Here is a 27,762-nt window from a genome sequence, read left to right on the forward strand (position 1 = left end):
ACCTTGCAGAGCCCTGGTCACCTGGTCACCTGGCCTTTCTGGCTTATGGTCTCCCCCCCCGCCTCCCCGCCATTTGGGTCTTGCTCGCTGCCCCTCTCTGCCCATCTCTCTGCGTCTGTCTCACCCACGGCCCCTTGCCACCCCCCTGCACTCTGCTGACATTTGCCCTGCTGTCTCTGGGGGTCTCTCTGACCTCTCATACCCATCTCTGTCACTCCCTCCCTCCCTCTGCTCCGTTGGTCCATCTGTCTGTCTGTCCATCCTTGCTCTTCCTATTTTCCCTGCCCGCACCGGCCCCCCCCGCCCAGGATGACTCCTGGATTCTGGAAAGACAGCACCCCCCCCCACCATCCTGGCCCCAGACGTCCCCCCTTCTCCCCACCCAGAGCCCCAGAGCAGCTCTGAGCTTCCCCACCTCCTGCCAGCACCTCTCACCTACCTTCTGCTGACCTCCGGCCTCTCGTTTGTCAGGGAGAAATGTGGGGCTGGGCCAGGCAGCCCCCACTGGCCTCTTGTGCCCCCCTGTTCTGTCCCCAGCCCTCTGACTGCCCAGCTGTGTGCGCTTCACCACCCAGAATGAGGTCAGTTGTCCTGCCCCGGCCCCGCTCCAGGCCCCTCATGATTTATTCACCTGCCCCCCGCACCAGCCTCTGTCTGAGGGAAACGGATCCCTCCAGACACCTGTCACCTGAGCCGGTGGCTCTGGCCTCCCTCAGCCACACGAATGGCCACCCATTCGTGCATTCCTTTTGCACACGTCTGAGGCTGGGACCCAGCCTCAGGCCAGCTGCTGGGGCTACACAGACAGACCATGTCTGTCCTGAAGGCCCTGCTCTCAGGCACCTCTGACTCAGGAAAGGGCCCCAGACAGTCTAAGTACTCGGGAGCACTGGCCCAGGCATCAGGAGGGCTTCATGGAGGAGAAGGGAGGACGGGGCCTCCCTTTTAGACATTGCCCACCTATGTTTAACCCATGCTCAGCCCTGGGTGAGTGCTGGGACCCTGGCGGGGATCAACTGTGAATGTGGAGGGTTTCAGGTGCTGGAATCCAACGGAGTATGTTAGGCGGAGGCCCTCAGGCGGGGAGGCAGGGCTCATACCCCCAGGCGGAGGTCCTCAGAGGGGAGGCAGCGGTCAGTGCCCCTGGAGGAGGTATGATGGCAAGAGGCTGGAGAAAATTCCAGACGGGTGGCATCTTCAACAAGTGTTTGTGGAACACCTGCTATATGCCTTCCTGGGTGTCGGGGACCAGTCCCTGCCTCCTGGAACCTTCCAGCTGGTGGGAGATACACATTCAGCAGACCCAGAATGACTATGGAGGAGAAGAGGCTGTCAAGAGGGAGGAGAATGGGGACCTTGCTGTGACTGGGGGGCTGAGGAAGTGGCGTGTGAGACAAGACCAGAGAGACGATGGGAGTGACCACCTGAAGGGAGGGGTGGCCAGCAGGCAGAGGGGACGGCCCCCAAGCAGCCCCGAGCGGAGCTGAGGACCTGGGGAGTGGTCAGCGTTCAGAGGTGAGTGGACACCAGCCAGGTCGTCCAGGGTGGGAAGGGCTCCTTGTGAGGGTCCGAGCTGACCACTTGAAGGTTCGGCCTCCAGCCGCCTCCAGCCCTCTGTACTTGGGGCCTCCCCTCCTGGAGGCCAGGGGAGTACTACATCCCAGGCGGCATCTTGCGAACATCCTTCAGATACAGGAATTCTACCATCTTCTGTAAGGTCCTAGAAAAGGCCTGTAGGCCTGGATTTCCCCACACACTCACTGTGTGACCCCTGGCAAGGCATTTCACCTCTCTGAACCTCGGTTTCCTTATCTGGAAAATGGGGGTTGACCTGGGCCTCGTGGTGCCTTTGTGAAAATTAAATAAAGGGCCTAGCAGTTTCCTGGCACTTAGGAAGGGCTCGAAAAACGGTGGGTATCATGTATGATGAGTGACCCTGTGCTCACATGACCATCTAAGGCGGGAAGTGGTAAGAGATGTGTGCCCCGAAGTTTGAGCCAACGTAGGAGGGGTGCCAACTGGTCAGGGTCTAGCGGCTAAAAGTGTTTTCAATCACAAAGCGAAGACTTTGTGTCCAGGTGGAGAAAGCACGGCTTGGAAATCCTTCCTTACTTGTGTTCAATGAACAGCAGGCATGCTAGGGTGTTCATCTTGATGCCCTTGACTTGCCCAGCCCAGCTTAGCCAAGCTGGAGCTCCAGCTCCAGTGTCTAGGATGGCCAGGTGGATCAGTGGTTGACAGATGGATGGATGGATGGATGGATGGATGGATGGACAGGTAGCTGATTGAATGGAAGGGTGGGTAAACAGGCTAGTGGTTAAACAGTTGATAGGTGGATGGATGGATGATTGTACCAATAGATGGTTGGGTGAATGGATAGATGGACGGATGGACAGGTAGAGATTGACTGGTCAGGTATATGGGTAGTTGGATGGGTGGGTGGATATATAGAGAGGTGGATGTTTTGATGGACCGCTGGTCAAATGTTTGGTTGTCGGATGGGTGGGTGATTGGGTAGAGGGGTATATAGATGGACAGACAGAGAGATGGATGGAGGTAGGTAGATGGATGGGTGGGTGGGCCGCTGCTGAAGGCCTTAGATTCCTCTTAAAGAGAGTCCATTAGCGTGGAGACCATATCTTACCTGTCCTGGTGTTTGTCGTGATGTCTAGCCCACTCACGGCCTGACACGTACTAATCAGTGTGTGAATGAAGCGTCGTGTCTGTCTCTATTCTGAGCTGTGATTCTTTAGAGGGCGAAGATGATGGCCCCTTCTCCACCCGTTCCGCCCAAGTCAACCCAGGCTTGGCCCCCATAGCCATGCTGAGATACCATTTCACACTCACCAGAATAGCCAGAGCGGAAAAGACAGACAGCAACAGTGTTGGTGAAGACGTGGAGAAGTCGGGGCCTTTGCATATGCTGCTGTGGGGCTTATAAAACGGTGCAGCTGCTTTGGAAAAGAGTTTGGCGGTTCCTCAAAATGAGCTGCCATGTGCCTGGCCAAGCCCACTCGTAGGGGCGTGCCCAGGGAAGTGAAAGCATGCGTTCGCACCAAAAATTTTCTCATAAATGTTCACGGCAGCATGCTTCATAAAAGCCAAAAAGTGAAACAACCCAAACGTCCCTCCGTGTAGAAATGGGTAGACAAAGCGTGTATATCCAGGTAATGGAATACTACTCGGCATGGAAAGGAATGACGTACTGATACACGCTAAAGGGTTTCTTTTTGGGGTGATGTAAATGGTCTGGAATTATATCATGGTTGCACAACATTGCATATACTGGAGCCACAGAATGTACACTTTATTTTATTTTATTTGAAATTTTGTTAACATTTATTTATTTTTGAGACAGAGACAGAGCATGAACGGGGGAGGGGCAGAGAGAGGGGGAGACGCAGACTCTGAAGCAGGCTCCAGGCTCCGAGCTGTCATGACGCAGAGAGCCCGATGTGGGGCTCGAACATACGAACCGGAGCTCCGGGACCGGAGCTCCCGGAAGGACGAGCTTTTCACCTGTAACCAGCTGGGGAGCAAACCCAGTCATCAATCCCTGAATGTTCCAGCAAATGTTCCCCAAAGCGGAGCCAGCCCCCCTTGTGCCCGTGATAGGCTGGAAGCCCAACCTTTCTCTTAGGGTTCCTGCCCCCATATAATTAGAGGGGTCACCAGAGCTACCAAGCCCCTGCGGGTCACTGTGCTCACCCTGTGCCAGGACATAAAAACTGGTGGCTCAAGTCCCCACCTAGAGCAGAATCATTACAGGCACGCGCTCTGGGGCCGGAGAGCCTGAGTTCAAATCCTGCCTTGGCCTCTTAACCAGCCATATGTCCTTGAACAGGGTGCCTTCACCTCTCTGGGCCCCAAGGTCCCCATCTGTGAAGTGGGAATATTGACAGCATCTACGAGGTGGCTTCTTTTGTGAAAACCAAATGAGTTAATATAAGTGACATGCCCGGGACATGGCTCGGAGAAAGCTCAACGCTGGGGGTCACTTGTCACCTCCCCAGCTGGAGGGGCTCCCAGCCTCTCCCCAACCTAGCCGTCTCCCCTCCCCCACACCTGGCTGCACCAGCTCCCCCGAGCCCCCAGCTGCCCAAAGAGGGGACCTGCCCTCCCCTCCCCAGGGTCCCTCCTCCTGACCGCGGGAGCCTCTTCTATCCACCTTCTTGGGGTCGCAGAGCTATACAATCAAAATGCCCACGGGGCGCCTGGGTGGCTCGGTTGGTTAAGCATCCGACTCTTGGTTTCGGCTCAGGTCAGGATCTCAAGGTTCACGAGTTCGAGCCCCACGTCAGGCTCTTTGCTGATGGCGCAGAGCCTGCTTGGGATTCTCTGTCTCCCTCTCTCTCTGCCCCTTCCCTGCTCACCCTCTCTCTCACTCAAGAACAAATAAATAAACATTAAAAAAAAAAATGCCCAGCCCGGTCACCCCAAAGAATATGGAAGCTGTTGGTTACAGGAAGCTTTCAAAAGAGCAGCTTTCTTCCTGCCGCTCTGGGATCTACAGGATGCCCGGTGTCTCCCCGGCCCGTTCTGTGACCCTCCTACGGCCACCGTCCTGGCAGCCTGCACGGTGAAACACCGCGGCCTGAGGGTCCTGTCCTCCGCCCCCCAAGCCACCGGTCAGGGCACAGAGGAGGCTCACAGGCCTCAGCCCTGCCCTGCAGTCACCCAGGGTGGCCCTATGAAACCCAGGAGGACGACAGGGGCTTCCGGGCTCTGCCACTCTCCTCACGGGGACCGGTGGGCCCTTCCCGGGGCGTTCTGCACACAGAAGCCAGCTGTCCTCTAGGAACCCAAACTGCCAACCAGCGCCCCCAAATCCGGTGCACGAGAGACCCTCCTCACGGGGCCTCTGCTTGAAGCCCATGGGGCAGGGGCTTGTCTAAAGGGCCGGCCAGGCCAGGCCACCCAGAGCTCCAGGCTGGCCTCGGGGCATATACACTTGGGCCCGGCTGGCCACCCGCCGGGCTGCCGGAGGGTGACCGTGGGCGACACGTGAGAATGAGCAACGCTGCTGCCCGTGTGAGACGGCAGACTGTGTCACTTCCCAGGGTACAACATGTGCGGAGGTCACCCTGAGTGTGTGAGCGGACCGTGGAACTCACAGATGCCGGGGACTGCTTGCCACATTCACGGCTGCCCTTGTCCCGGACTCGGAGGGCTCCCGGGTTGCCGCAACCGTGAGTGCCCCCAGGGAGGGCACCTCCCTCCCGCGGGAAGTCCTCCGGGTGGATCCTGAAGGCCTGACGTCTCCCCTGCCAGTCTGGACCCGGAACCGCTCTTTGTCTCGTGGCAGGTCAGCCGGGTAATGCCGTCCCGGGGGCCCAGAGGCCCAGCCCAAGCCTCATCCTCCCGAGGCTGCCCGGGAAGGGGCAGAGGGTCCGCGGTGCCCTCCAGCCCCTCAGTGACCACAGCACCGCTTTCCGCTCACCGTGTTTCTTGGTCCCCAAGGGCAGTCCTCTCGAGGGAGGCACGCTCATGTCTAACGGGCGCCGAAGACAGGGCGGTTCACGTGCTCAGGGGAGGCCAGGAAGGCCTTGAGCCTGGGCCGGGCGCTGAGGCGCGCCTCGTAGGCCGAGAGCAGGGGTGGGGAGTCCAGGCGGCCGGGGGCCAGGGGCTTGAGCAGGGTCGGAAGAGAGAGGGGCTTGGGGCGCCTGGGTGGCTCAGTCGGTGAAGCGTCCGACTTCGGCTCAGGTCTTGATCTCGCGGCTCATGGGTCTGAGCCCCAGGCTGGGCTCTGTGCTGACAGCTCAGAGCCTGGAGCCGCTTTGAATTCTCTGTGTCTCCCTCTCTCTCTGCCCCTCCCCCGCCCACGCTCTGTCTCTCTTTCTCTCTCAAAAATAAATAAACATGAACTCCTTTTTAAAAATGTTTAACGTTTATTTACTTTTGAGAGACTGAGAAACAGAGCATGAGCTGGGGAGGGGCAGAGAGAGGGGGAGACACAGAATCCGAAGCAGGCTCCAGGCTCCGTGCTGCAGGCACAGAGCCCGACGCGGGGCTCGAACCCACGAGCCATGAGATCATGACTTGAGCCGAAGTCGGGCGCTTCACCAACTGAGCCACCCAGGCGCCCCAAATGTACACTTTATAAGAGCGAAACTTAAGTAGCAATAAAGCTGTTTGTTTGTATTTAAAGAAATGTCAAAGACAGGTGCTGATATACACATGGGCTGAAGGTGGGGGCATGGGCACAGGGCGGTTCCTGGCTCACTGGGCTGGGAAAACTGCTCTGGACCTCAGAGGGGGAGGCCTCAGGGGGGTCACAGAACTAGTCCACGGGCATTGCCTGTGGAGCCAGAGGATTATGGGTAAAAGCAGCCAGCTGGAACACCACAGAATAGAACCCCAAGGACCTGGGGGACAGCCAGCCCAGGGGACTTGAGCGTGATGGCTGGAGGGTATGAGCCGGTAGGAGGCTGGCCCGCTGGACAGGAAGGGGTCCCCCAGGCCATTGATGCCTGTCCACAAAGGGAGGGCACGCGTGCTCCAGGCCAGAGCGGGTGAATGAACCCCGGGGAACCTTGGTGTCCCCGTCAGGATAATGGGAACAAGCCTCCCTCCCTCTCAAGATGTGGTGGGGATGAAGTGACACCATTTGTATGAAAGCTCTTTGTAAGCTGCTAAGTGCTGGGCAGATGTTCCTCCAGCTGTGAGTCACGGATAGAACCCAACTCTGGCTCCACCTTCCCCACCCCCCCAGCCCCAGGCGGCTGTGGGCTCCACGAGGCTCAGGGATTCTCCTGATTAGGTGCCTTTGGGTTTTTCCCCCAGGCTTTTAGATGGGTACTGCCCCAGGGGAAGGATGCCTTCCTCTGTCCTTGTGCCTCTGGCAGGAAAACCAGGCTGAGACATCTGGTTCGGTTCGCTCCGGTTCCCGGGGAAGGACCATCACACCCAGTGGGCCACCCCCCACCCCCCAGGAAGGGGCAGCCAGGAGAAGGGGGCCGGGGGTGCCAGGTGGAGGCAGGCACTGGGTTCCCCTGGCAACACACAGCCCTCTCAGGGCCAAGAGGTCCTGCAGCTCAGTCTGTCTGTCTTTCTGTCCACCCCTATCCCCAGGTCCAGTCAGTTTTTAAAGAGTGCACAGCACTGAGACTCTGTCAAAAAATGGTTTGGAGATGACAGGGCTTTGCAGAAGAAAGGTCGAGGGTTAAAAGTGAGGCCCCTGGGGGGGAAAAAAAAAGTGAGGCCCCTGAAGCTAGCCAGATCTGGGTTTAAATCCTGTTTACTAGCTGTGTGACCTTGAGAAAGTCACCTAACTTCTCTGTGCTTCAGTTCGCCCTCCCAAGTCCTACGGTTGTAAAATCTACGTCAAGTTCCCAACACAGGCCTCAGCCCCTGAGGGTTTGCCACAATTATTATCTCAGAGAGAGGATGCGTAAAGGGCTGTGTCTGTTGACATTGCATTCATTCATACAACAAGCATTTTTTTTTTAATGTTTAATCTTAACGGGGGGAGGGGCAGCGAGATCCGAAGCCGGTTCCAGGCTCTGAGCTGTCAGCACAGAGCCCCATGCGGGGCTCGAACTCACTAACCGGGAGGTCATGACCAGGGGGGGACGTCGGACGCTTGAGGGACTGAGTCACCCAGGCGCCCCTGCGACAAGCATTTAATGAGCACCTGCTGTGTGCCGGTGCTGGGGCCCCAGCCGCTGGCTAGGTCCTCAGACCTGGCCCTCTGTGGGCCCTGAGGAGTTCTGTGTGTTTGGGTGTGGCCTGGACGGGGTAGTGGCTGTGTGATGCGAAAGTCAGTGCCCTGCAGGTAGGGTACAGCCCTGCCGAGGAGCAGGTGAGCCTGTCCGGCCTTGCCCGATCCTCACCCAGCCTTACCCAGGCCCGAACTGCGCTCAGTGACTTGGCGCATTCCTGGGTGTGGCGGGAAGGGAGGAGGGGGTGGGACAACCAGAAATATAAGGTCACTGGGCTCCTTGCCACTTCCTGCCTCTCTTTCACTTCACGGCCCGCTAGCGAGTAGGGTCTGGGCCAGGTGGGAGTCGGGGCCGAGGTTGAGTCACCCCCCTTTCCCAGGGGTCTGACCCCACCCCTGCCGCAGGCTGCTGGGAGGGGGGGGTCTCCCCCAGGGGTCTGACCCCTGCCCCCCCCCCCCCGCAGCTCCATGGGGGGGGTGCCCTCTTTCACCACCCTGTCTGTCTGTCTCTCCTAGTGCAGCCCTACACCATCGTCTAGTTCCCCGTCCGAGGTGCGAGGTGCGGCCCCTGCTCCTCCAGGAGGGTGAGGGGCACCGATGGGCCAGGCTGCTCCCCCCCCCCCCCCCCCACCGCCAGGGCCATGGGGGCGGGGCGGGGATGGCGGTGGCGGCCCCAGGCCTGGCCTTCCCCCGGGGCTGCATCCTCTTGGCCCCCGTCTGGCTGCGCTCTGGCCATCTGCCTCTGTCCCCATTCCGGGGCACTTCGGACTGCAGTCTGCACCCCTCGTCTCCCTCCCCAGACCACACCGGTGCCGTGATCTCCATCTTTCTCCGCGGTTCGACTTCTCAGCAGACTCCGAAGCTAGAGTTTCTGTCCTGTCGCCCCACTCCTGACCCCTCCCCAGGGTGCTCTGAGGCTGGGGTCTCCCCGCATCCCCCCACCCTGTCCTCCCCTCCCCCAGGGCGCTGCGAGGCCATGCGCATGCTGCTGGCCGACCAGGGCCAGAGCTGGAAGGAAGAGGTGGTGACCAAGGAGACCTGGCTGCAGGGCCCGCTCAAGGCCTCCTGTGTGAGTGGCTGCCGTGCCCAGAGGGGGGCCAGGGGCTGGGCGGCGGGGGGGTGGGGGTGGGGGGGTGGGGGGGGGAGGGGGGGCAGCCAAGCTCCGCATCTCTGACGGAGCTATGCCGCCCCCCCCACCCCCAGCTGTACGGGCAGCTCCCCAAGTTCCAGGACGGGGACCTCGCTCTGTACCAGTCCGATGCCTTCCTGTGACACCTGGGGCACACCCTTGGTGAGTTCTGAGGTCTCGGGCAGCGCAGTCCCGCGAAGTACGTGACGGGTCCCACTCAGGTGTCCTGGGGCACCCGAGGACCAGAGTTCTGCCCGTCTGGAGGTCGGGCCACATGGCCCTAGAGGAAGGGGCAGGGCCTGGGTGACGAGGGCTCCGGGTCGTGGGGCTGGGGTTGCCAGCCCGGCAGGGCCAGGTGGGTTCGCTGTGCCTGCTTCCCTGGTGACAGCTCAGAGGAGGCCGCCGGCCCCACGCGGGAGCTGGTGGAGGCCTAGAGGCCACTGCAGGTGTGACCAGGGGCTTTCCAAGCCGACCTCCTGCCCATTTTTTCCTGTTCTGGCCTCTCTTGAATCTGGAAAACCTGCGCTCACGTGAGCGAGCCTGTGGCCCCGTTACCATGCTGGCAGCACCGTGGCTTAGAGAGGTGGTTGCCTCAGTTTTGGCTACCTCCGGGGGGTCTAGAAAAACCGTGGGTCCCAGGAGGATGTGACAATGAGGGAAGGGGACAGAGGAGCAGTGGCGGCAGCCGGGCCAAGCGTACCCTCGCTTCTGCAGGACCCGGGGGGAGAGGACAGAGGCCTGCGGCTGTGGCCTGCCGCCACCGCTTCCTGTCCCTGTGCGGTCCTGCACTGCACGTGACACACCTGTCCCCACGGCCGAGTTCTGTTCCGGCCCCACAGACAGCTACTCCTCAGGCCTAGGGCACACGCACCAGAGGCTTGGTTCACACTTGCGGGCGGACAGATCTGGGGCAGGGGGCTTGGGGCCATCTGGGCCGGGAATCCCCGAGTCTCGGGATGAGACCTAGGATGGGACCTGGGAGAGGCCTGGCCTTCAGCCGGGCGGGCCCCTTGGGCTTTTGGAGATGGGAGTCAGGCGGAGCGGGCCCTCCCGACCGAGGGACCGGTGGCCCCAGCCCGAGGCCGGCGGGCGTTTGGGGGAGAGAGAGGAGCAGCGGAGGACCAGCCTGGACTGAACCTGACCCGCTGCCCGGCTGCTGACCCAGGGCTCTACGGCAAGGACGAGCGGGAGGCGGCCTGGTGGACGTGGGGAACGACAGCTTGGAGAACCTTCGCCGGCTCTGCGGCCGCCTCATCCACCGCGACTACGTGAGCAGGGGCGGGGGTGCTCGGGGCCCGGGGCCCGGGAGGTCACCTCGGCCAGGCGTGCCGGGGGCTGCCGCTGAATCACCCCCCTTCGCAGGAGGAGGGCAAAGCCCAGTATATTCAGGGGCTGCCGGGTCACTTGAAGCCTTTCGAGACCCTGCTGATCCAGAACCAGGGGGACCAGGCCTTCATTGTGGGCGACCAGGTGAGTGCTGGGTCCTGCCCATCATAGATCCATTTCTGAGAAGGGTACACTGAGGCCCAGCGGGGGAGCCTCGGCAGGTTCACCGGAACAGCCAGTGTTCTGGCTCCCTGCAGCCCCTCTCTCTTCTTTCTTTCTTTATTTTTTTTAATGTTTGTTGATTTTGGGGGCACCTGGGTGGCTCAGTCGGTTGAGTGTCTGACTTTGGCCCAGGTCATGATCTCATGGCTCGTGGGTTTGAGCCCCGCGTCGGGCTCTGTGCCTGCAGCACGGAGCCTGGAGCCTGCTTCGGATTCTGTGTCTCCCCCTCTCTCTGCCCCTCCCCAGCTCATGCTCTGTTTCTCAGTCTCTCAAAAGTAAATAAACGTTAAACATTTTTAAAAAGGAGTTAATGTTTATTTATTTTTTTTTTCTTTAAAATTTTTTTTTTTTCAACGTTTTTTATTTTATTTATTTTTGGGACAGAGAGAGACAGAGCATGAACGGGGAAGGGGCAGAGAGAGAGGGAGACACAGAATCGGAAACAGGCTCCAGGCTCCGAGCCATCAGCCCAGAGCCCGACGCGGGGCTCGAACTCACGGACTGCGAGATCGTGACCTGGCTGAAGTCGGACGCTTAACCGACTGCGCCACCCAGGCGCCCCAATGTTTATTTATTTTTGAGAGAGAAAGAGAGACAGAGCGTGGGCGGGGGAGGGGCAGAGAGAGAGGGAGACACAGAGAATTCAAAGCGGCTCCAGGCTCTGAGCTGTCAGCACAGAGCCCAGCCGGGGGCTCAGACCCATGAGCCGCGAGATCAAGACCTGAGCCGAAGTCGGACGCTTCACCGACTGAGCCACCCAGGCGCCCCAAGCCCCTCTCTCTTCCGACCCTGCTCAAGCCCCTGGCCCCCGGCTGCCTGGACTCCCTCCCCCTGCTCTCGGCCTACGAGGCGCGCCTCAGCGCCCGGCCCAGGCTCAAGGCCTTCCTGGCCTCCCCTGAGCACGTGAACCGCCCTGTCTTCGGCGCCCGTTAGACATGAGCGTGCCTCCCTCGAGAGGACTGCCCTTGGGGACCAAGAAACACGGTGAGCAGAAAGCGGTGCTGTGGTCACTGAGGGGCTGGAGGGCACCGCGGACCCTCTGCCCCTTCCCGGGCAGCCTCGGGAGGATGAGGCTTGGGCTGGGCCTCTGGGCCCCCGGGACGGCATTACCCGGCCGACCTGCCACGAGACAAAGAGCGGTTCCGGGTCCAGACTGGCAGGGGAGACGTCAGGCCTTCAGGATCCACCCGGAGGACTTCCCGCGGGAGGGAGGTGCCCTCCCTGGGGGCACTCACGGTTGCGGCAACCCGGGAGCCCTCCGAGTACGGGACAAGGGCAGCCGTGAATGTGGCAAGCAGTCCCTGGCATCTGTGAGTTCCACGGTCCGCTCACACACTCAGGGTGACCTCCGCACATGTTGTACCCTGGGAAGTGACACAGTCTGCCGTCTCACACGGGCAGCAGCGTTGCTCATTCTCACGTGTCGCCCACGGTCACCCTCCGGCAGCCCGGCGGGTGGCCAGCCGGGCCCAAGTGTATATGCCCCGAGGCCAGCCTGGAGCTCTGGGTGGCCTGGCCTGGCCGACCCTTTAGACAAGCCCCTGCCCCACGGGCTTCAGGCAGAGGCCCCGTGAGGAGGGTCTCTCGTGCACCGGATTTGGGGGCGCTGGTTGGCAGTTTGGGTTCCTAGAGGACAGCCGGCTTCTGTGCGCGGAACGCCCCAGGAAGGGCCCACCGGTCCCCGTGAGGAGAGTGGCAGAGCCCGGAAGCCCCTGTCGTCCTCCTGGGTTTCATAGGGCCACCCTGGGTGACTGCAGGGCAGGGCTGAGGCCTGTGATCCTCCTCTGTGCCCTGACCGGTGGCTTGGGGAGCGGAGGGCAGGACCCTCAGGCCGCGGTGTTTCACCGTGCAGGCCGCCGGGACGGTGGCCGTAGGAGGGTCACAGAACGGGCCGGGGAGACACCGGGCATCCTGTAGATCCCAGAGCAGCAGGAAGAAAGCTGCTCTTTTGAAAACTTCCTATAACCAACAGCTTCCATATTCTTTGGGGTGACCGGGCTGGGCATTTTTTTTTAATGTTTATTTATTTGTTCTTGAGTGAGAGAGAGCGTGAGCGGGGAAGGGGCAGAGAGAGAGGGAGACAGAGAATCCCAAGCAGGCTCCGCGCCATCAGCAAAGAGCCTGACGTGGGGCTCGAACTCGTGAACCTTGAGATCCCGACCTGAGCCGAAACCAAGAGTCGGATGCTTAACCAACCGAGCCACCCAGGCGCCCCGTGGGCATTTTGATTGTATAGCTCTGCGACCCCAAGAAGGTGGATAGAAGAGGCTCCCGCGGTCAGGAGGAGGGACCCTGGGGAGGGGAGGGCAGGTCCCCTCTTTGGGCAGCTGGGGGCTCGGGGGAGCTGGTGCAGCCAGGTGTGGGGGAGGGGAGACGGCTAGGTTGGGGAGAGGCTGGGAGCCCCTCCAGCTGGGGAGGTGACAAGTGACCCCCAGCGTTGAGCTTTCTCCGAGCCATGTCCCGGGCATGTCACTTGTATTAACTCATTTGGTTTTCACAAAAGAAGCCACCTCGTAGATGCTGTCAATATTCCCACTTCACAGATGGGGACCTTGGGGCCCAGAGAGGTGAAGGCACCCTGCTCAAGGACATACGGCTGGTTAAGAGGCCAAGGCAGGATTTGAACTCAGGCTCTCCGGCCCCAGAGCGCGTGCCTGTAATGATTCTGCTCTAGGTGGGGACTTGAGCCACCAGTTTTTATATCCTGGCACAGGGTGACCGCAGTGACCCGCAGGGGCTTGGTAGCTCTGGTGACCCCTCTAATTACATGGGGACAGGAACCCTAAGAGAAAGGTTGGGCTTCCAGCCTATCACGGGCAGAGGGGGGGCTGGCTCCGCTTTGGGGAACATTTGCTGGAACATTCAGGGATTGGTGACTGGGTTTGCTCCCCAGCTGGTTACAGATGAAAACTTCCAGTCCTTCCCGGAGCTCCGGTCCTCAGCTAGCTGCCATGGCCTTGCACGGGGTCGCAGCAAGGACACAGGTGTCAGTCCATCCAAGGGTGGCGCCTCTGGGACTCAAGTCCTCCCTGGGGTACCAGCCCTGGGAGGGTAGGGATGAGGGGTGCAGGGAGTGGCCCCAGATCTCAGGGGCAGAACCTGAGGGCTGCTTCAAGGCCTTGGGTCCAGGTCTCAGCCTGCGGGCCTCACTCCCCAACCACACCACCTCCCCTCCCATCCCTCCCTGCTTCCCGCCTCCATCACTTTCTCCCAGGTCTGTCAAGGTTCTGGATGGCTCTGACTTGGGCTCCCCTCACCCCCATGCCCCCCACCCCGGCCATGCTTTCTTCCCTATCCTGCCTCATGACCTGCCTGAGGACTCTGCTCCCTGCCCTGGTCCGGGGACCCTGGGAGAGGGTCAGAACCCTTGGGTGCCCTTACCCAGATGTGCAACCATGGACAAGTGGCCAATCCTCTGTGGGCCTGTTTCCTCCTCTGATGTCCCGGTGGTCACAGAGTGCCACCCTGTTTACCAGGCACCTCCCACATTCAGACACTTGGCAGGTCTCAAGATCTCCGTTTTACAGCGGAGAAAACAGGTCAGAGCCGGAATTTGCAGGCAGGCGCCCCGAGGGGCACGCCCACCTGCTTTCCCAAACAGCCCCAGAAAATGCTCTCAAATGTGCCCTGCACACAGCTCGTTGTCAATGGAGTGGTTATTTAAAATGTTAATGTCAGTTAAATGTTCAATATCCCGATTGAAATCGAGTCAAAGCCGCGGGGAGTTTTAGAAGCGAGAGCATAGGTCGTGCCCCAGCCCTGGCCTCCTCTGCTGTTTGCGTCCACGCTGCGCTTCAACACGTGCGGGTTTGGGATCGGGGTGAGCGGGTGCACACGGAACGCAGACCGCCGAAGGTGTCTGGGAGGGGTTTTTGGCAATGAATCCACACTTGAGCTCGGTATCTCCCCATTGGAGGACTTTGGACAGGTGAAGGGGAAGGCTTCTCACCTCCAGATCGGATTTTTCCACGGGATCAGGAAACTCAGCCCAGGATCCTGTGGGCATGAGTTTGGCTTTTCACAAGCCTTGTTCTGAAAAGCAGCACCCAGGGGGGGAATAAAATGAAGACATTGGGTCCGCCCATTGGCTGCGTCTGCGCCACCGACAGGATTCTGGCTTCAGGGCGTGTCAACGGCGAGAAGGTGGCCATCTGGCCAGGCGCCACGGGCTCCCTCTGGGACCAGAGCTCTCTTTTCTGTGCGAGAGGCCACCAGGATGTGAATTCAGAGCCCACTCTGGCAGCGGTTATAGCTGAGAGAGCAGAGCCATGCACAGAGAACAGTGCGCGAGTGTGTGTGAGAGAGAGAGGGAGAGAGGGAGGGAGTTTATTTTAGGTCCCTGGTTCCAGCTCCCGGGAGGCCAGCTCCCTTCTCTCCTCCTGCTGGTTTGGGATCCACCAGTAACAAACTATCTTTTCAATGGCAGTTGTCTCCTCGGGTGGGTCCGCCTGCCCTTACCTAAATAACAAAAGCTCTATTTAAAACAGAGACCCCCATGCCACAGCCACCCAGCCAACGCGCTCCTGAATTTCTTTAAAAAAATTTTTTTAAATGTTTATTTATTTATTTATATTTATTTATTTTAATGTTTATTTATTTCTGAGACAGAGACAGAGCATGAGTGGGGGAGGGGCAGAGAGAGAGAGGGAGACACAGAATCCGAAGCAGGCTTCAGGCTCCGAGCCATCAGCACAGAGCCCGACGCAGGACTCGAACCCACGGACCGTGAGATCATGACCTGAGCCGAAGTCAGACGCCTAACTGACCCAGCCACCCGGGCGCCCCCGCACTCCTGAATTTCTGACTTCAGGAAACAGAGTTAATACGTGCTAGTTGCTTTAAGGAGGCTGAAGTTTGACGTGGTTTGTTAAGCAGCAATAGATAATTAATATAAAGTCACAACCAAGCAGCACCATATGGCCTCAGTGGGAGACAGAAAGCTTTCAAGGCTCACATTGCAAGACAGGTGCTCTGAGGTTTAACTATTTTCCGGAGGTTTTCTGGTTCCTGGGCTGGGGCGGGGGGGGGGGGGGGGAGTTGGTTAGATGTCTTCTCTGAGGCCACTCTGCCGAGGTGTGGGTCAGTGCTTGGGACGAAGGCGCATCCCTCAAAACAGGAGTCTTTCCTTTGACGCCCCGGATTCCCGGAGTGAGTGTGGCTGAGCTCTGACAATGCACATTCCGCCAATGCCCCTTCCCAAAGCGGCGTGTTCGTGTTGAAGAGGCAGGAGGCCGTGGTTAAGAGAGCAGCCAGTGAGCTTAAGTTCAGGTCCCAACTCCGTCCCTTAACTGCTGTGGGATCCTCAGCTGGATGCCCAAACAATATAACACCCCTGAAACACTTAGCACAGGGAGGCACATAGTAAGTGCTCAATGAGAGGCTGACAACATTTGTAAGAACCCAGCTTTGCCGATATTATCGCCAGCACTGATGTGGGAGCTACCTCAGTCTTGAGAAAGCCACACCCCTTCTCTCACCATACATTTTGTGCAAATAAGCAATTGAGCAAGAAGAAAAAAAAAAAAAAAATAGCCGGTGGGCCGACTTCTAGCGAAACTTTAAATTTGACATTTTCAGCCAAGTCATCACTTGGACCCTGGAGTCTAGGATGAAACCAATGAATATTACCACACTACGATTTCCTCTCCAAGTTTTTTCAGGGAGGCTTTTTTAATTGTTCAGTTTTGAAAATCTACATATTATTTACGACTCAAGAACAAAACAGGGGTGCCCGGGTGGCTCAGTAGATGAAGAGCCTGACTCTTGATTTCGGCTCAGGTCATGATCTCGCGGTTCGTGAGTTCAAGCCCCTCGTCGGGCTCTGTGCTGACAGCTTGGAGCCCACTTGGGGTTCTCTCTCTCTCTCTCTCTCTCTCTCTCCTTTCTCTGCCCCTCCTCTGCTCTCTCTCTCTTTCTCTCAAAATAAATAAACATTAAAAAAAAGATTTAGGGGCGCCTGGGTAGCTCAGTCGGTTAAGTGACCGACTTCAACTCAGGCAATGATCTTGCGGTTTGTGAGTTCAAGACCCGTGTCGGGTTCTGTGCTGACAGCTCGGAGCCTGGAGCCTGCTTTGGATTCTGTGTCTCCTTCTCTCTCTCTGCCCCTCTCCCATTCACGCTCTGTCTCTCTGTGTCTCTCAATAATAAATAAACATTAAAAATTTTTTTTTAAAAGATTTATATCTATCTCTATGTATAACTATAGATTTACATATATATGTATATATAAAGATCTATTTATATCTGTGTATTATGTATGTATCGATCTATAAACAGATTTGTTATAATGAATCAGCTCACATGATTCTGGAGGCTGAGAAGTCCCCAGTCTGCCATCTGCAGGCTGGAGCCCCGGGAGAGTTGTGGTGTGGTTTGAGGGCTGACAGAGAGCCAAGGTAGATTCCAGTCCAGTCTGAAGGCCTGAGAACCGGGAGGGCTGAGGACAGGAGAAGATCGATATCCCGGCTCCACAATCAGGCAGAGAGCAAATTCAACCTTCCTCTGCCTTTTTGTTTTATTTAGGCCCTCAACAGGTTCGATGAGGCCCACCCACACCCGGGAGGGCCATCTGCTTTGCTCTGTCCACCAATTCAAATGCTGATCTCTTTGGGAAACGCTCTCATGGACATACCCAGGAAAAGTGTTTAACCAGTAACCTGGGCATCCTTTGGTCCAGTCAAGTTGACCTGTAAAATTAAGTGTCACTAATTGCTTTGAAGTTTTCCCTTTTGGGTAAAAGACACAGTCCATATTGTTTTGTTTTTGTTTTAGTTTTGCCTCTGAGCCCTCCGTGATGGTCCTTCTAGATCTGTATCACACTTCTCATGCTTCAACCGCGAGGGACAGCTGTCCCTCCTCACGCTGGCCATTTCTGCCTCTCCCTCTTTCCTCAGCGGCGAAGTCCTTCCAGGACTGCCCTCTGATCTGGGCCACTCGCCTGCCTTCCTGTGAGGGGTGAGGCAGCCTGGGACTGGCCTGAGCCGCTTTGAAGTGAGAGGCGCCCCCGCTGGGCATTCACTGGGGTCAAGGTGGGAATGAGCTGAACAGGAGCGGTCACTTTGCAAAACTGATAGTTGGTACCATTTCTCAGCTGGCCCCGTTTCTCCCCCTCTACGCGTCCAAAGCACTGTCTGGGCCTCCAGGTTTCCAGGGCACGTTTGATTTTGTGCTAGAATGCTGGCTTATTATGACTAGAAACCTTTAGAGAGAACGGTGTTAGAATAACACCTTTAGAATAACTGTGTTATTCTTTTTCTTTCCCACTTTTATTTATTTACTTTATTTTATTTGAGAGAGGGTGGGGGGTGGGGAGAATCTTAAGCAGGTTCCACATTCAGCACAGAGCCTGATGCAGGGCTCAATCCTACCACCCTGGGATCATGACCTGAGCCCAAATCAAGAGTCAGACGCTCAACCGACTGAGCCACCCAGGGACCCCTGTTCCCACTATTTTTTTTTTTAACGTTTCTTTTTTTATTATTGAGAGACAGAGAGAGAAGAGCATGAGCAGGGGAGGGGCAGAGAGAGAGGGAGACACAGAATCCGAAGCAGGCTCCAGGCTCTGAGCTGTCAGCACAGAGCATGATGCGGGGCTCGAACTCACAAACCGCAAGATCATGACCTGAGCCGAGGTCGGTACCCACTTTTTAATTGAGACTCAATCTACACACAGCAGCTCCTTCGATGTTTACACCCGGGTACGGGTCCAGCCCTGCTTCCCAAAGGAAAGACTCCCTCTCTGCTGTGTCACTGGATGCAACCACATTTGCTGTTTGCTGTATACCAAACTGCCCCAACAAATAGTGGCTTAAAATAACTCACATGTCAGGGCGCCTGGGTGGCTCTGTTGGTTACGAGTCCGACTCTTGATTTCGGCTCAGGTCATGATCTCGGGGTCGTGAGACTGAGCCCCACATCGGGCTCTGCACTGACAGTGTGGAGTCTGCTTGGGGTTTTCTCTCTCCCTCTCCATCTGCCCCTCTCCCACTCGTGCTGGCTCACGCGCGCTCTCTCTCTGTCTCTCAAAAAGAAAATAATAATAATAACTGACATTTCTTATTTCTCCCAGTTATGTGACCTGGCCTGGTGGCTATTCTGGTCTGGGCCAACTCCACTGGGGCCTGGTGGTCTAGATGGCTCTCCCTTCCACATGTCCCATGGATGGAGACAGCAGGGACGACTTTCTAGATGATCCCTTGTTTTCTGGGAGGCCAGCCCAAGCTTGATTGTGCAGTGGCAGAAGGTTTTTCCAGCGGCACGCAAGGACCAGCCTCAATGCACAAGGGGCCCCTGTCACACTCGCTGACATCCCATTGACCAGGGCAAGCCACGTGGCCAGGCCCGGACTCAGGAGGCAGAGAACTCCCTTACCCCCTGATGGGACAATCACCAAATTCCCACCGCAGGGGGGCAGGTGTAGGAAAAGGGGAAGAACTTGTAGTCAGTTTGCAATCAGTCACTGATGTTCTCGAGGCAGGAAGGGAATGATCACAGACAGAAGGCTAGAGATACAAGCAAGTAAGCAAAGAGGTAAGTATGTTGGTGGGTTTTAGGGAAACCCTGAATGAACAGGAACGGATTTGCCATAGAAATTAGTAGTGAAGAAAAACGGAATGATGTACCCAGCCAACCCAAGAGAAGGCAAGAAAGAGAAGAAACAGGACAGACAGGGCAAATAGCAAAAAGCAACACGGATTGAAACCCAAATATGTAATAGCAATTCTGCTCTATGTGACGAGATGACCCACACAAATATGCCCGATGGATTTTTTTTTTTTTTTTTCAAAGATGCGAAAGCATTTATTCAGTGGAGGAAAGAGCCTTTGCAGCAAGTAGTGCTGGGACAGTTAAACTGCCATCGGCCAGCACATGGGAGAAAATGTTCAGCATCTGGGCAAGGTTAAGGTTTCTCCGGTGTGATTCTAAAAGCATGACCCGTAAAAGGAAAAACTGGTAAATCAGTCCTCATACAAACGAAAAAGTGTGCTCTGCCAAATGCCCTATGAAGAGCATGAAAAGACTAGGTATGGGTGGAAGAAAATATTTGCAAACCACCTACCCAGAGAGAGACTAGTCCCTGGGACGTACAACAGCCTCTTCAAATTCACCAGTTAAAAAAAACAAAAACAAAAACAAAAACAAAAAACACCAAGCAATTCTGTTTTGAAAATGGGTAAAAGGCATGGAGAGACACAAGGACTACAACTCAGCAATAAGAAGGAATAAACCATTGATGCAGATAGAGCAACCCGGATGAATCTAGAACAGTGTGCTGAGTTAAAAAAAAAAAAAAAAAAAAAAGCTAATCCCAAAAGGTTACATACTGTTTGATTCCATTTATATAACATTCCTGACATGATCGAATTATAGAAATGGAGAACAGATTAAGGGTGGCCAGAGATTAAGGACAGGAGCGGGAGGTGGAGGGAGGGAAGTCGGTGTGGTTATAAAAGGCTGACATGAGGGATCCTTGGGTGACAGAACATGAGCTTACACAGGTGACAACATGGTACAGAACTGGACACACACACACACACACACACACACACAGAGCTCCCACTATAACCCCCCAGGAATCTGAACAAGATGGATAGATTGTATCAATGTCAATATCCCGGGTATAACATTGAACTGGAGTTTTGCAAGATGTTGTCTCAAAAGAAAAGTTCAGGTAAAAATAAAAAATAATAAATAGATTTACATATTCTAATTTAAAAAACAAAGGACATCAGACCACAGTTAATTTTTCCATTGCCCTGTTGGTGGACACTGGGGTTGTCTCCAGTTTGGGCCCATTATGAGTAAGGAATTGGCTCGTGTGCTTGAGAAAGCTTGGTAAATCTAAAATCTACAGTGTAGGGTGGCAGGCTGAAGACCCAGGGAAGAGGTGATGCTGCGGTTCGAGTCAGAAGGCAGTTTGCCGACAGAGTTCCCTCTTTCTTGAGTCTTTTTTTAAAGGCCTTCGACTGATTAGATGAGGCCCACCTATATTACGGAGGGCAATCTCGCAGTCTATTCATTAAATGTTACTCTAAAAATACCTTCACAGGAACATCTAGAATAATGTTTGACCAAATATCTGTGTACTGTGGCCTCTTCAAAGGGACACAGAAAATTAACCGTCACAAGTACGTGTACGTAGGACTGGAGCTTTAGCAGATAACGCAGTTTTCCAGCGTGGTGGAGCCATTTTCACACTCCCGCCAACAGTGCACGAAAGCTCCAATTGCTCTGTAGCCTCGCTAACACTTGGAATTGTCAGTGCTTCCGATTTTTCTAATGGGTGCATGGTGGTGATCTAATGGGTGTTGTGGACTGAATTTGCATTTCCCTGATTGCTCAGGATGCTGACCGCTTTTCACGCGCTGAAATGTTGTATAGAAAATGTTGCATATAAAATGTTGCCACACAAAAGACCTTAAGACGGCAAGTACTTTTTTTGCACTGAGGGTTGGGCTGTGAAATATGTCCGCAGGTAGGCCAATAGTATGTTCCTTTTTCAAACCAAAGTCTTTAAATATTTACTCAACGTGTATTTGGTTTGGCTGATCAGACGCTACTTTTCTTTTTTTCTTTTCTTTTTTTTTTTTTTACAGATTGTTTACAGAAATAAATTCGCTTTTGGAGGCTGAAAATAAAAATCCTCCTAACCATTTCCGATGTCTCTGTGGTTCTCAGTATGGCTATTAACTAGTTCAGCTGAGGTTACAAAGTCTCCAAGGAACAGCAGCAGGGACAAGCTGGATCTTTTTCCGCTCAGCTGAGAGTCCCGCGTCCTCTGGCCAGGGCTGGCGTGCGCTCTCCGTGGTGTTGGGGACCCTAGCCCCTTCCGGCTGTCTCTGTCACTCTGAGGGTGCTGTCCTCTCCCCTCCGGGATCCAGCCAGGGAAAGGGAGTTCTCTGAACCATACCCGCTGGGGAGGCATATGCTAGGGTTTACAATGTAGATGATCAAATCAGTCATTTGTTGCCAACACACAGCATGACCCCGTGCAGGGCATGGAATTTCTGACTGTCAATTGACAATGACTTCTAGTGAATATGCCTTGCAAGAGCTCTTGGCAGAGAGAGAGGCCAGTGTTAAATCAAGAAGTTCTTTTTTTCTCTCCCTTGAGTGCTTCGGTGGGTGGGGTCAGTTGCATTTAGCCAGTTACTTAGACGGGGAGGGAAGCTGGCCGCCTGTAACTGGTTGATTCCGATTGTTTCCTACGCTGGCCCCTAGGGAAGGTGTCTCTCCATTCCTGGCCCCCATTCCTGTTACCCAGACCGCTCCCCAAAGAAGCGGCCACACACAAGCCCTGGTCTCAGGCTCTGCCTTCTGCGGAGACCCAGCCTAAGACAGCAAGGGTAGTCATAGTAATAATTTTTGTGAGTTTTTCTGACATGGAGAAGGGGAGGAAGGATGTGATACACTTACTATTCTTGTGGACATTTGCCATCTTTCAGTGCCCAGGGAGGTAGATGGACAGCAAGCTCCACGAGCACAGGGACTTTGTCTTGTTCCCTGCTGAGTCCCCGGCACCTTGAACAGGACCTGGCACTTAGGCGCTCAGGAAAAATCTGTTGAAGGAAGCAGCATCTGGCTGTTCCTGGAATCATCCTCCGGTTGCGCTCAGCAAGGTTTCTTCCCCCGGGGACGCGTGGTCCTGGCTGCTGCACTCCCTGGTTTCTCCTCGGAAGGCACCAGAACCTTGGGATCTAGTGTGGGAGCAGCCAGAACTGGGCCCTAAAGAAGTGTGCCCTGTGGCTCCCAGGACCCCCACGTAACAGGTCTCTGGCTGTGGGTCCGAGGGTGCGAGGGAAAAACTTCTTCTGGGCCCGAGTCCTGACCCTAGCTTCTCCTGCACTGAGCTGGACCTCATCAGGCCCCCGGTAGGTGGAGGGACAGCTCAGGTGGGCCTCACTCCCTTGAGCCAGACTCAGGAAGCAGAGATCCTGGGATTAGAAAAGGCATCTGGGAGGGGCGCCTGGGTGGCTCAGTTGCCTAAGCATCTGACTCTTTGTTTCGGCTCAAGTCATGGTCTCATGGTCCATGAGTTCGAACCCCTGGTTGAACTGAGCCATTAGCACAGAGCCTGCTTGGGATTCTGTCTGTCTGTCTGTCTGTCTCTCTCTGCCCTTCCACTCTTCCTTCTCTCTCTCTCTCTCTCTCAAATAAATAAATGAACATTTTTTAAAATCTTAAAAAAAAGAAAAGGCATCTGGGAATATCCCAGGGGCGTTGTCGGCGGCGGGGGCATAAATATGGGTCCTAAACTGGCCCAGTGGTCTCTGACCACCTTCCCTCCGATCCATCAACGTCCTTCCTCTACAGCCCCCGGGACCAGGCGGGCAGAGCACAGACCGCTGGCATTTTCAGAGCGCTTGCTATGTGCCAAGTATTACTTTCCTCTAATCCTCCCGGCTACTAACCCATCCTCACAGCTGGTCCTCACTTTGCAAGAAGGTTCTAAGTGGCAAGACCAAGGTCTCTGAGAGTGTGGAGGAGCGAGGGCTTGAACCCAGGACCCGAGACCAGGCTCTGGCCACTAATGCCCCAGATGGGGATCATAATGTATGTGAGTGCCAGGAAGCACTTTCTTGAGTGCTGATTCATCGAAGGGCTATTCAGCTAAGGATCCCAATTTCGTTCTCCCAGGCTTTCAGCAAAGCAGGCAGGGCACAGCCATGACCCTGGAGAGCCTTGCAAGGGTGAGGTTTGGTGTAGCTGAGGACACGGTTATTTTTGGCTGCAGTCTGAAGGAACATGAGGGTCAGCTATGGCTGTGACCCTCACCTTCCCTGGAGCACGGTCACTGCCAGAATTCCGGCAATGAGGGGACACAGTCTTGCTCCAGCAAGACCAGAGATGAAAAGCCCTTCTGGGGTTTCCAGTTACTCTGGGAGGTTTGGGGAGATTATTCTGAGTGCTGAACAGCTTAATGAGCTCATCCAGGTTCGATAAAATCCCTATCAAAATAGCACCAGCGTTCTTCACAGAGCTAGAATAAACAATCTTAAGATTTGGAGGGAACCAAAAAAAGATCCCGAATAGCCAAAGCAATCTTGAAAAAGAAAACCAAAGCAGGAGGCATCACAATCCTGGACTTCAAGCTATACTACAAAGCTGTCATCATCAAGACAGTATGGTACTGACACAAGAACAGACACTCAGATCAATGGAACAGAACAGAGAACCCAGAAATGGACCCACAAATGTATGGCCAACTAATCTTCGACAAAGCAGGAAAGAATGTCCGATGGAATAAAGGCAGTCTCTTCAGCAAGTGGTGCTGGGAAAACTGGACAGCGACAGGCAGAAAAATGAGCCTGGACCACTTTCTTATACCAGACACAAAAATAAACTCAAAATGGATAAAAGACCTAAATGTAAGACAGGAAGCCATCAAAATCCTCGAGGAGAAAGATGGCAAAAACCTCTTTGATCTTGGCCACAGCAACTTCTTACTCAACATGTCTCCAGAGGCAAGGGAAACACAAGCAAAAATGAACTACTGGGACCTCATCAAGATAAAAAGCTTCTACGCAGAGAAGGAAACAGTCAGCAAAACTAAAAGGCAACCGACAGGATGGGAGAAGATATTTGCAAGTGACATATCCGATAAAGAGTTAGTATACAAAATCTATAAAGAACTTACCAAACTCAACACCCAAAAAACAGATAATCTGGTGAAGAAATGGGCAAAAGACATGAATAGACATTTTCCCAAAGAAGACATCCAGATGGCGAACAAACACATGAAAAAATGGGTAAATACAAATCAAAACCACAATGAGATACCACCTCACACCTGTCAGAATGGCCAACATTAACAACTCAGGCAACGACAGATGTTGGCGAGGATGCGGAGAGAGAGGATCTCTTTTGCACTGCTGGGGGGAATGCAAACTGGTGCAGCCGCTCTGGAGAACGGTGTGGAGGTTCCTCAAAAAATTAAAAATAGAACTAACCTACGACCCAGCAATTGCACGACAAGGGATACAGGTGTGCTGTTTGGAAGGGACACATGCACCCCCATGTTTATAGCAGCACTATCGACAATAGCCAAAGGATGGAAAAAGCCCACATGTCCATCGATGGATGAATGGATAAAGAAGATGTGGTAAATATATATATACAACAGGATATTATTCAGCAATCAAAAAGAATGAAATCTTGCCATTTGCAACTATATGGATGGAACTAGAATGTATTATGCTAAGCAAAATTAGTCATTCAGAGAAAGACAAATATCATATCATTTCACTCATGCGGAATTTAAGATACAAAACAGATGAACAGAAGGGAAGGGAAGCAAAAATAATAATATAAAAACAGGGACGGAGACAAAACATCAGAGACTCTTAAATACGGAGAACAAACTGAGGGTTGCCGGAGGGGTTATGGGTGGGGGGGATGGGCTAAATGGGCGATGGGCATTAAGGAGGGCACTTGTCGGGATGAGCGTTGGGTATTATACGTAGGGGATGAATCATTAAATTCTATTCCTGAAATCATTATTGCAGTAGATGCTAACTAACTTAGATGTAGATTAAAAATAAATAAAATAAAATAAAATAAAATAAAATAAAATAAAATAAAATAAAAGTGAGCTCATCCAGGTTATCGGGTTAGGCTGGCATGCCCCTGTGCCGTGTGTGGCCAGGCCCCCGGAGCACCAGGAATGCAGCCCCCGCCCCCACCCAGCTGGCCTCTCACCCCTCTGGGGAACTGTTGGGGTGAAACCATCAGCCTTCCATGTCCTGGTGAGCTGGGGCCCCTGGCTTCACCTTTGCTCCCCTACGGCACCCAAATCCGGGGTCACGCCATACACGGCGGGCTCACTGGTGGGCACAGGGTGGCGCTAGATTTAGCCCAAGAAGGGGGCAGGGGACCAGGGCTTTCTCCAGCACCTCTTTCTCCTGTCACCCCCGCATAAAGCGGAGCTCCTGGCCCCGAGACAGGGCATCACTGGCACCTTTCAGCGAAGCTGGGGCCCACACCGGAGGCCCACCAGATGCCCGGGGAAGTCACCGAAATGGGCTGGTTTTCAGTGGGGTCACTGAGGCTCCTCCCCTTTGCCCCACTGCAGGCTGCTGGGCCCACCCTGCAGGGGGGCACAGGGCTCTTTGGGGGCTCTCAAGGGCTTGAACGTGCCCCTGAGTGAGCAGTGCTGATGGGGGGGTCGGCCTTCCCCGGAGGCCGTGTCGTGGGAAGTGTCGGCCCCAGGGTGCCGGCTGATGTTGGGGGAGCCCGGAGAGCTCCTGGCCCGACAGAGCAGAATGATCGTGTTCTAACTGGGGCGAATGGGGGGCCGGCGGAAGAGGCAGGAGGGCACTCGCTGACAGAGGCTTCGGCGTGTGGGAAATATGAGGAGAGAGGGTGGGGGAGTTGGCAGGAGAGAGAAGCTCCAAACTGGATAAGAACAGAACTTCGAAGGTTATATGGAACCAGACCTTTCAATGATCTCAAAGTCACCCGGAAGGGTTTTTATGACTTTGGAGGGTTTGGTCAAGCTCTGGGATGTGCCCTTGATTCCTTCCATGGGGACAGAAGGACCCCCCCGATGGGACACATTTCACGAGAAGAGTGGGAAGGAAAAAGCCCTGTCTGTGAGCTCCTTGGCCTGCTCTGTGATGGGTGCCAACCACACGAGGTGCCCAGCTCACCTGAGGACACATTCCAGGAGAGCCCGGCGGCTCCCACACCGGACCGGAATCACCTATTGGTGCCAGGATGTCAGGGCAGTGAGGGGATGACAGGGCGATGAGAGGGCGTCGCTCTGCAGGGCTCCATAGCAACCCTCTTGGTGAAGGTCGAAGCCTTCTCCAGGAGGCTGGGACCCAGGACTTCGGTCTGGGTCAAGGTCAGCAACTTCTGTAAAGGGCGGATAGCAAATATTTTAAGCTTTGAGGACCACATGGTCTCTGCTACGGTTACTCATTTCTGCCCTTGAGGCACAAAAGCAGAGACAGATACCAGACAAACAAATGAGCGCGGCTGGCTTCCAACAAAATATTATTGATAAAAGGAACATGATGAAAGCCTGCGGTCCACCGTATGCCGACCTTTGGTCTGGATGGCGAATGAGCACAGTAACTTCTCCTGCCGTGACATGAGCCCAGGGGCAAGTGAAACGAGACCAAACAAGTAAGACATTTGTCCCCTCCTGGGGACTGATGGCTGTTTTGACACCGTGTGTGTGCCTGCGTGTGTGGACGTCTGGGGGGTGTGTTTGTGTGTGTGGGCAGGACGGGGCGTGGCTAGCAGTGGCAACAACAAGATGCCAGGGGGAGGCAGCTGGCCTTAGGTTCTCACCATTCCCTGGCGTCGCTGACAGGTTGCCATTACCACATCCCGCCTTTAGAACCGGTTTCCCCAGGGTTATCCTGGGGCTGCAAAACCTCTGTGGGGCAAGGCACTGGGGAAAAGAGCGGAGACCTCCCCACAAGCCCCCAGGAAGGCACCTTAGTGGGGTCACCCCCACCCCAACAGTGCGCTTCCCCAAGGATCTGCTAAAGCTGCAGAGGCCAGCCAATGACGGAAGGATGATCTTTCACTGCATGGGGCTGGGCCAACTGGACCTCCACGTGCAAGAACATGAACTCCAACCCGCATTTCACATCATGCGTGACATTCAAAATGATCCCCGACACAAATGTGAAATCCCAACTTCCATAAACTTCTAGAAGAAAGCATAAGATAATTCGTGTGGTGTTTGCCTTAGGGAAAGATGTCTTGGATGAGACCCCAAAACCATGATCCACATAATTTAAATGTTGATGGATTTTACCTCATCAAAATTAGAAACTTTAAAGATCAATTAAGAAACGAAACTCTGTTAACTCTGTTAAGAAAGTGGAAAGACGGGGGCGCCTGGGTGGCTCAGTCGGTTGAGCAGCCGACTTCCGCTCAGGTCACGATCTCGCGGTCCGTGGGTTCGAGCCCCGCGTCGGGCTCTGTGCCGACAGCTCAGAGCCTGGAGCCTGTTTCAGATTCTGTGTCTCCCTCTCTCTCTGCCCCTCCCCCGTTCACGCTCTGTCTCTCTCTGTCTCAAAAATAAATAAACGTTAAAAAAAAAAAAAAAAGTGGAAAGGCAAAGCATAGACTGGGAGGAAAGATTTATAAACCTTTATCCAATAAGGACTACATCCAGAGTATATGAAAAACTCTCGAGGCGCGCCTGGGTGGCTTTGCCGGTGCAGCATCTGACTCTTGATCTCAGCTCAGGCCTCGATCTCAAGGTGGTGAGTTCAAGCCCTGCATGGGGCTCTGTGCTGGGCAGGAAGTCTAGTTAAAAACACAACATCCAGAGTACATGAAAAACTCTCGAGGGGCGCCTGGGTGGCTCAGTCGATTAAGCGTCCAACTTCGGCTCAGGTCATGATCTCATGGTTTGTGAGTTCGAGCCCCACATCGGGCTCTGTGCTGATGGCTCAGAGCCTGG

At 54.9% G+C, this 27,762-nt stretch overlaps 1 long non-coding RNA gene across 1 annotated transcript; it reads left to right on the forward strand.

The window, feature by feature from the left end:
• The first annotated feature begins 8,598 nt into the window (after positions 1-8,598).
• Positions 8,599-9,969, forward strand: LOC122200398. The gene is made up of 3 exons (XR_006193804.1): positions 8,599-8,729; positions 8,864-8,951; positions 9,955-9,969. It is a non-coding gene; the product is annotated as an uncharacterized LOC122200398 (long non-coding RNA).
• Positions 9,970-27,762: the final 17,793 nt, after the last annotated feature.

This window comes from Panthera leo, chromosome D1 (genome assembly GCF_018350215.1).
Source record: "Panthera leo isolate Ple1 chromosome D1, P.leo_Ple1_pat1.1, whole genome shotgun sequence".
Taxonomy (NCBI): domain Eukaryota; kingdom Metazoa; phylum Chordata; class Mammalia; order Carnivora; family Felidae; genus Panthera; species Panthera leo.